This window comes from Aotus nancymaae, unplaced genomic scaffold, assembly GCF_030222135.1.
Source record: "Aotus nancymaae isolate 86718 unplaced genomic scaffold, 86718_ANA_hifiasm-v0.15.2.pri h1tg000041l, whole genome shotgun sequence".
NCBI classification, from domain to species: domain Eukaryota; kingdom Metazoa; phylum Chordata; class Mammalia; order Primates; family Aotidae; genus Aotus; species Aotus nancymaae.
This window is the reverse complement of record NW_026988455.1, coordinates 1,887,318-1,897,500: the sequence shown is the minus strand read 5'-3', so window position 1 is coordinate 1,897,500 and position 10,183 is coordinate 1,887,318.

Here is a 10,183-nt window from a genome sequence, read left to right as displayed (position 1 = left end):
AAAGGCTTCCTGGCATTATTGAAACCAATCGTAACAACACTAACTCAACGTAATCATATCTTGGCCAGGCTAATTAGAAACCTCAGTTTCAAATAAATGGTTATACTCTGGGCAGTAACTTCCCCAATCTCCAAAGGGGTGGTGCCTTCTGCAAAAGGGCAGCTTTAAATACGCTAGCCTATAAATTAAACCACCATGCTGAGTTTGCACAGGAACATTTTGCAAGGTAGTTAAACAATGAAAAGTAAGCCTGTTTCCTATTGGTTCCTTTTCCCCTCAGAGAAAGGGAACTAATGGTGGAGATGCTTAATCGAAATCAAGCATGAATTAAGGGGCTTAAGCCTTCTTAGGTAGAGAAGTAAAAATAACTGAAAAATGTTCAAGGTTGGATTTAACTTTTCTGCTTTTTCCCTCCTAATCCCTCCTTCCCCCACCCCCTTTTTGTGTTGTCATTTAACATTCCACTTTCTTTTTTCTATTCTCATGTACCTACAGTTTATTTTCCTTCTTTGGAGCAAAATAATTTTGTTCTTAGTGTGTATAGGAAAACTTGGTATAAAAATTCTAGACAGTCAGCCCTGTCCCCCATCTAGCTGTTGCTTATAATGGACCTCTTTTCAGCGAATAGCTAATGAAGGTAGCTGTTAAATAAAAATGAATGTTATATATAAAATTGTAAAATGTTATTTTCCACCTTGTAGAGAACAAGCATATCAGTGTGGAATGTGTAATTTACACTCAAGCTGGAAGACTACAGCAACTTAAATGGCACCAGGCATGGAATGGGCAGGGAATGAAAAGTCATCAAGGAAAATTGGAGGGTATTCCAGAGATTGCAACATAATCCCCAGAGGTTCAGTGTATTTGCTGAGTAAGGGCCTTAGAAGAACAAGACTGTGGGTTTTTATTATTGGCTCATTCCCTCAAAATGAGAGGCAGCATCTCTTCTCTCGAACTTATGGAGCTGAGTTTCTCATTTGTAGTATGGTGTGTATCTCTGCATATGGAACTCTAAAATTAGCTTTTAAAAGCAGGCATAACAAGCTGCTGGCCTGGGTTTTATTTCATCTGTACAATATTTTTAAAAATAAGAACTTTGCATATAAAAACTCTGATTTCCAACTTCTCTGGGAAGATCTGGCAACACTGGGCTTGAATTTTCTCCTGTTAAAGGTTGCTTATCTCCCGTGCCATGAGCGCTGTGGTTTGCTGCAATCCCTGGAAGTCCCTGCTGTTTATCCAGATGCCTTTATTTAATGACTGGCTCCTGGCAGCCTCTGAGTTTGAGACCTATGTTATACAGTTTCAGTTCATTTCAATGAACGATTTCTTTTTTGACAAGGATATATTTACATCTATTATGGCACCTCATGCATTCAGGATGCCTTACAAGGAGTTTTATATTACATTATTTTATTAATTCCTTCCAACTTTGAAGAGAAATAAAATTATTATAATTACTTAAAAAATGTGTTTCTGCATCTTGGAGAGGCTATGGAAGTTACCCAAGGCCACACAGTTAGCATCAGAGCCGAATTCAAACCCAAAGCCTGTGCCGTCAGAGAACTGAGGCAAAAGAGAATGCTGGGGTTGCAGTTACCCACAGCCGATTTCCTTGAAAGGAAAGAAAGCAACATGATAGCATGAAACGACCAAGGGGTCAAAGTCCCAAGACTGGGCCTGAGAACACAGGCTTGCCTTTCTGAGGGTCTTACGGCTTATTGGTTGGTAACCATGAGAAATCCCCTTTCCTCTCTTGGTCTCAGTTTTATAATCTACAAAATAAGGAGAGAGGGTGGGTGAATAGGGAGACCTCTAAAAGCCCTCAGCCTCTGTCTCCCTTTGTGTTTGGTACCTAGCTGAGAAAGGATGTGTTCCTTTTCTTCTGCTCCCTCTGCTGGGCGTGGAGCAAGAGAACACTTTTTGCTGCCCAAGCCCTTTTGAATGTAATTGAATCATTCATCAGGGCCTCACGCTGTACAAGGTCATGATGGGCTCCTGGTCACCTGGTGAGGAGACCTAGACTAGTGATAATTATGAGTCACTTTCTGATCACCGCTGCGCAGAGCAAAAGAAGTGAAGGTCCAGAGTAACTCAGGACCCTATTGTAAACATGGAAGTCGTAGAATCAGAAAACATAATAATCAGGGGGACAACGAGAGCTCATGTTACGAAGCACTGACAATCAGCCAGGCGTTGTCTTCAGCGCTTTATCTATTTTCATTTCCATTTGACCCTGAAAGCAAAACTATGAAAGTTGCCATTTATCATCTTCAGGTTGCACTGGGAGGGAGATTAGAACTGAATCCCCTTCTTTTTCAGATGAAGAAATTGAGGCCCAGGGACATTAAGTGACTTACCCGAAGTCAGGCAGCCGCTGACGGCTAGCAGAGCTAAGACTGGAAGCTGTTCTAGAAACGTCTTTGATTTCTTCATTCGGTTTCTCCAATTTAAAATGTGGCTGAGGAGATAGGACTAATACACCAAGAAATAATTAACAGGATGAGGCGTGTAATTGGAAGCTTAAGTTTCCAGAATGGAAATGGGCCTTAGAGACTATCTATTATGACTTCCTATGCAAACAGAAACTTCTCTCCACACCCCTGACAAGTGAGTGCTTAGCATTTGACTTGAAACTCACCTCTAGTCCTAATTTGGTTCCTATACAGGATATATCTATGCTTTCTTCTGTGCACAGTCCTCCAAGAATTCAAAATAGCTCTTGTGAACCTATAAAACATCATGTCCAGGCTAAAACCCCCAAACTTCTTTAAGTCTTTCACATTATACATGATTTTGCAGAATATTCATTATAAACCCGGTTGTCCCTCTGTGATGGATTACAAAGACAGCTTCTAGTAAGTGATACCACCTGGTATTCCTGTCCTTGTGTAGTCCCCTTCCACCCTGAATTTTGGCTGTCCTTTGACCTACATCGAATGTGACAGAAGTGACTCTGTGCTAGTTCTGATCTTTAGCCTTAAGAAGTCCTGATAACTTCGATCTTTGTGCCCTTAGAAGCTAGTGCCATGTAAGAAGTTCAGCGGCCCTGCTGGGGAGATGAGATCCCAGGGCATGTGATATCACATGGATAAGGATGTAGAGGAGCCATGTTGGATGCTCCAGCCCATGGGTCTCCAGAGTACTCCGGCACCAGCTGCCAACTCACTGCAAATGCACGCGAGATTCAAAGGGAGATGAATGGAAGAATCACCCAACTGAATCCAATCAGCACACACGATCATGAGTCAGCACACACGATCATGGGTCAGCACACACGATCATGGGTCAGCACACACGATCATGAGTCAGCACACACTATCATGAGTCAGCACACATGATCATGGGTCAGCACACACTATCATGGGTCAGCACACATGATCATGGGTCAGCACACACTATCATGAGTCAGCACACACTATCATGAGTCAGCACACATGATCATGGGTCAGCACACACTATCATGCATCAGCACACATGATCATGGGTCAGCACACACTATCATGAGTCAGCACACATGATCATGGGTCAGCACACACTATCATGAGAGATAATAATGCAGTAAATTATTTTTTAAGCCACTCCATTTGGGTGATTTGTTAGACAGCAGTATTGTATTAGCACTCTCTAGAGGGGCAGACCTAGTAGGAGACATATATGTATACATCCAGAAATAGTGTGCGTGTGTGTGTGTGTGTATGTGTATATACATAGACGTATATGGCAGTTTATTGAGTAGGTACTTATACCATCACAAGGTCCCACAATAGGCTGTCTGCAAGCTGAGGATCAAGGAGAGCCTGTCCAAGTCCCAAAACTGAAGAACTTGGCATCTGACGTTCGAGGGCAGGAAGCATCCAGCACAGGAAAAAGATGTAGTCTGGAAGGCTAGACCAGTCTCTCTTTTCACATTTTTCTGCTGCTTATATTCTAGCTGTGCTGGCAGCTGATCAGATGGTGCCCACCCAGATTATGGGTGAATCTGCCTTTCCCAGCCCACTGACTCAAACGTTAATCTCCTTTGGCAGCACCCTCACAGACACACCCAGGAGCAATACTTCGTATCCTTCAATCCAATCAGGTTGACACTCAGTATTAACCATCACAAGTCCACTTCTTGTCAGTTGGAACTCAAACACATCTCCTGAGATCATGCATAATCCAAATGTAGACAATAATAAGGTCATAGTTATGCCTAACATAAAACATATTCATACAAGTGGAAACATACCAATGCCCAACCCAAATACTATCACATAAAGTTAACAATACTTAAATGCTGATGTGAAGTTAATAAATCTTACATCACATGATAAAGGAGAAAGGAAATAAAATGAAGATATTTTCTTAGTACAGGTGTATACAAGCACAAACATGTTTTTAACAAAAGAAGAAGGAAATGCTCATGACAATTACAGTCCTCGTTCCTGCAGCTGGTCACATGGTTGTAGCTAGTGTTGATGACTACCTTCTACTACCCATTCTGTATTCTATTTGCCTTCAGCAAGTGCCTCAGCAGGTCATGGTTTTTTTCCAGGTGGAGTAAACCACACCTTCATTCCTGAAGAATCTGGGTCATTTGTAGTCCTGCCTGGATTGGTCTGTTCTAGTTCCCCATTTATCTTAATCACAGGGCACGGTAATACTAAGAGACACCCTCATGGAGCTCCTGGATTCCATGCATACTGTTCCTTACCTCTGTTGTGGAGTAGTAGATGGATTTCATCTTGATAGTCTGGGTCAGTCACCCCGCCAACACTGTAACTCCCTTCTTAGCTTGTTGACTTAAAGGCAGGAGGAGCCCAAAGTGTCCAGGTGGCAGTCTTAACTTCCAGTTTAATGGAATTGTTATTGCGTTTCCTCTTGGTAGCATTCTTCCCTCTGGAACTAAGACATCTAGGCCAGCAGAATATAATATTCTGGGAAGAGGAAGCAAAAGTTTTGCTAGTTGATCACTAGGAATGATGGTGAGTGGTGCCACTTCCACTTCCACCCCTTGATTCCTGAACCCGTGAATCCTGGCTATGGAAGAAACAGTACCATATATTGGATGCTAATTCAGAGCATACATGGCCTTCTGGAGAGCTTTGCCCCAGCCCTGCAAAATGTTGTCACCTAGTTGAAATTGTAATTGTGACTTCAAAAGGCCATTCCACTGTTCTATCAATCCAGCTGGTTCAGGATGATGGGGAATGTGATAAGACCAGTTAATTCCATAAGCACGAGCCCACTGCTGCACTGCTTTAGCTGTAAAGTGAGTGCCTTGGTCAGAGGTCATGCTGTGTGGAATACCGTGACAGTGGATACAGCATTCCATTAGTCCATTATGTGGAGGATAGGCAAACTTATATCTGGAGTAAGTGTCTATTCCGGTGGGGACAAAATTCTACCCTTTCTACGATGGAAGAGATCCAATATAATTAATCTGCCATCAGGCAGCTGGTGGATCACCCAAGGAATGGTGCCACATCAAGGGCTCAGTGTTGCTCTCTGCTGCTGGCAAACTGGGCACTCAGCAGTGGCCGTAGCCAGGTCAGCCTTGGTGAGTGGAAGTCCATGTTGCTGAGCCCATGAGCAACCTCCATCCATGCCACCATGGCCACTTTATTCATGGGCCCATTGGGTGATGACAGGGGTGGCTGGGGAAAGAAGCTGAGGGGTGTCCACAGAATGGGTCATCCTATCCACTTATTAAAATCCTCCCCTGCTGATGTCACTCATTGGTGAGCATTCACATGGGATACAAATATCTTCACAGTTTTTGACCACTCAGAGAAGTCAGTCCAAATATCTCTTCCCCAAATTTCTTTGTCACCAATTTTCCAATCATGCTTCTTCTGAGTCCCTGACCATCTAGCAAAACCTTTGGCTACAGCCCATGAATCAGTATATAATCACACATCTGGCCATTTCATTTTCTATGCAAAGTGCACAACCAGGTGCACTTCTCAGAGTTCTGCCCACTGGAAAGATTTATCTTCACTGCTGTCCTTCAGAGATGTCCTAGAAAGGGGCTGTAGTGTTGCAGCTGTCCACTTTCATGTGGTGCCTGCATATCATGCAGAACCATTGGTGAGCCAGGCCCTGGTCTTCTCTTCCTCTGTCAGCTGATCATAGGGAACTCCCCATGAGGCCATCGGTTCAGGCTGGGGGAGAGAAGGCAGGGTGGCAGGAGTGGAAACCACGGATATTTGAATTATGTCCTCATGTAAATTGTTTGTGCCTGCTCGAGCCCGATCATGTATATACTACTTCCTTTGATGGTGGAATGCTGCTGTGTGCCACCCACTCTATAGCTAGATGGGTCAGAAAGCACCCAGTTCACGATCGGCAGTTAAGGTCGCATGGTGACTTGATGAGCCATAGTGAGACCTTCAGTTTACACCAAAGCCCAATAACAGGCCAAGAGCTGTGTCTCAACAGGAGAGTAGTTATCTGCAGAAGATGGCAGGACCTTGCCCCAAAATTCTAGAGGCCTTCACTGTGATTCACCTATGGGGGCCTGCCAAAGGCTCCAGACAGCATCCCTATCTGCCACTGACACCTCAAGCACCACTGGGTCTGCTGGGTCCTATGGCCCAGTTGGCAGAGCAGCTTGCACAGCAGCCTGGACCTGTTGCAGAGCCTTCTCCTGTTATGGACCCCGCTCAAAACTGGCAGCCTTTCGGATCACTCAATACATAAGCCAGAGTAACACACTCAAATGAGGAATGTGCTGCCTCCAAAATCCAAACAGGCCCACTAGGCGTTATGCCCTTCTTGGTTGTAGGAGGGGCCAAATGCAGCTACTTATTCTTCACCTTAGAAGGAATATCTCACCAGGTCCCACACCACTGGACTCCTAGAAATTGTATTGAGATAGAGAGTCCCTGAATTTTAGTTGGATTTATTTCCCATCCTCTGACATGCTAATGTGTCACCAGTAAGTCCTGTGTGTTTGCTACTTCTTGCTCCTTGGATCCAGTCAGCATAATGTTATCAGTGAAATGGACCAGTGTGATTTCTTGTGGAAGCAAAAGCAATCGAGTTCTCTCCAAATAAGGTTATAACATAAAGCCAGAGAGCTGATATACCCATGAGGTAGGACAGTAAAGGTTTATTGCTGGCCTTGCCAACTGAAGGCAGATTGCTTCTGGTGGGTCTTATGGACAGGAATGGAGAAAATGGCATTTGCCAAGTCAATGGCTGCATACCAGGTACCAGGAGATTTGTTAATTTGCTCTAGTAATGAAACCAAATATGGCACAGTAGCTGCAGTTAGAGTCACCACTTGGGTAAGCTTATTATCCACTGTCATTCTCCAAGATCCGTCTATCTTCTGCGCAGGCCAAATGGGAGAGTTGAGAATGGGGCTGCGGTGGGAATCATCATCCCTGTGCCTTTCAAGTCCTTAATGGTGGCACTAATCTCCATAATCCCTCAAGGGATGCAATATTGTTTTTGATTTACTATTTTTCTAGGTAGAGGCAGCTCTAATGGCTTTCTTTTGGCATCTTCTACCATAATGGCCCTCACCCTACCAATCAGGGAGCCAGTGTGGGGGTTCTTCCAGCTTCTAAGTATGTCTATGCCAATTATGCATTCTGGTACTGGGGAAATGACCATAGGATGAGTCCAGGGACCAGTGGACCCACTGTAAGTCAGACCTGAGCTAAAACTCCATTAATTATCTGACCTCCATAAGCCAGTAACTGGAGGACCACAATGACGTTTGGGGTCCCCTGGAATCATTGTCAGCTCAGAGCCGGTGTCCAGTAGTCACCAAAACATCTGATGATTTCTGTTTCCCCAATACACAGTTATCCTGGTAAAAGGCCAGAGGTCTCCTTGGGGAAGGATGGGAGAAAAGATTCACTGCATAAATTGTCAGTAATATAGTATGGTCCTTCCTCAAGGGGATCCAGCCTCCCCTTCATTCAAGGGGTTCTGGGTCTTTAAACTGGCTCAAGTCTGGAAGTTAAATGAGGGGCCATGATTCTCTGCTTTGTAATTCAAATTAGTCTTTTGTTCATTTGACCTAGAAGTTTTCTCTTTATATAAATTAAGTAGGAATGCACTAGGCTTCCTCTCAGTTTCATTTCTGGAATTCGCTAAACAATTTATGCCAGGGACTATCAATGTTCTCCATACTATTGGAAATAGAGTCCTTAGCATTTTTAAGTCTAATCGTATTAAACAGCCAACTCCAGAAACCCCAAACCAGTGAAAGAACTCCATCCTTAACATTCTATTCCTCTAGAACCACTCCTGGTACCAAAATCTGTATTAGTCTGTTTTCACATTGCTTTTAAAGACATACCTGAGACTGAGAAGAAAAAGAGGCTTAATTGGACTTACAGTTCCAGATCACTGGGGAGGGCTCAGCATCAAGGTGAAAGGCACTTCTTACATGGCGGTGGCAAGAGAAAATGAGGAAGATCCAAAAGTGGAAACCCCTGATAAAACCATCAGATCTCATGAGACTTATTCACTACCACAAGAACAGTATGGGGGGACTCCCCCCATGATTCAAATTATCTCCCACCAGATCCCTCCCAGAGCATGTGAGAATTATGGGAGCACAATTCAAAATGAGATTTGGGTGGAGCTAAAACCAATCAAACATTTAACTGAAACAACCCTCTAAAAAATATTCCCAGGATCAAAATGGGTCTGTGTAGTGTTGAGGTTGGAAGGAATAGTGCCTCTGTCTATCCTGACACTGTTAACCCAGTCCTGGATTTAATTTACATTTAGCAATCATATCATCAGATTGACTCTGTAGCCAAGTATAAACCCCCAGCATTTGTCACAGGACTGCTGTTTGGTTCTTTCTCCCAGGTTCTTTCCTAAATGTTGCTATGGACCTAAATAAAATATTTTATATTATTTTTCTTGATAATTTTTATCTTGTCTATTGTGACTTATTGTTCCAGCTTGATGAGATTTGAAAAAAAAATTTAGTATATCATCTAATATAATAATTATTCCTGTGTTTTCTGCAATTTGATGATATGCCTACATACTGAGCAGGACCTAGAAAATTCAGAGTCCTTTGGCAGAGCATTGATTAAATAACACTTCTGGGAAATGGTCATTCCCCCTACAAGTCTGTATAATCTGCTCTTGATGAAACTGCTTTTCTTTCTTTGGTACATGAAGGCACTGTGGAGAATTCACCTTGCTGAAGTCAAAGCATATTTGCTCTCTAGCCTTTCCCTGAACTTTCAGAGTAAAACTGTCTAATAAAGTGGTTTAAATTTAGTGTGACGTGACTGGCTGTTAACCTAGTCATGTGGGTGCCTAATGCACACCACTTTATTTCCTACACAACGGTGAATAATTTATTTTAGAGTTTGAAAAATACAAGTTTGGAAGTCAAACACACCTGAGATGAAATCCTGGTTCTTTTCATTGTGAACTAAGCCAAGATACTGAACTTGTCTGAGCCTCAGTTTCCTCATCTGTAAAATGAGGAGGTTAATACTTTCTTCGTGGGTTTCATGTCATGATTACAAGGTAACATGTGGAGTGCACTTAGCAGGAAGCCCAGGATGTAATAAACACTCAATACCTGTTAAAGCTCATTATTGTTACTGCCATATTGTAATAGTAAGTCATTACTCATTTTGTAGTCTGTGAAATGGACCCTTTTCTTTTCATTTCTCTGAAAATTCGAAGAGTACGTGCCTGTCCCTAAACTTACGGTACTATGTTGAAGAATATAGCAAAAATAAAAATAGTGCTGCTTTCTGTCTGCCATCTGTTCACAACAACCATCTGCCCGGAACCGTAGCCCTATCCCTTTTCATTTGCTCTTCTTTCTCAAAACATTAATTAAAATGTGTCCCCCGTAGCACCCCCATCCATGTCCAACTCATACCCTTTGTGGCCCTCCCATGTTTTACACAGCTCAACCCATTTGGGGCTCCAACTGGTGTCAGACAAACCCACTGTGGCCACTTTTCACATTCCTCCTGGCTTATAGGTTTCCTGCACCATACTTTTTATATGTCTGTCATCTCCAGGACTGTGCTGGGCCAAGCCTAGAGGTCACTTAGCTCTGCCAGAATGAGATAGAAAACGAGGCAACCCGAAGAAGTCATGGGACCTAGGTGTAGAAAGCAGAACTTGGCAAGCAGAAGAGCACCCCAGTCATGGGATGAAAAATGAAATACAGGAAGAAAGATGAAATAACAGTCAT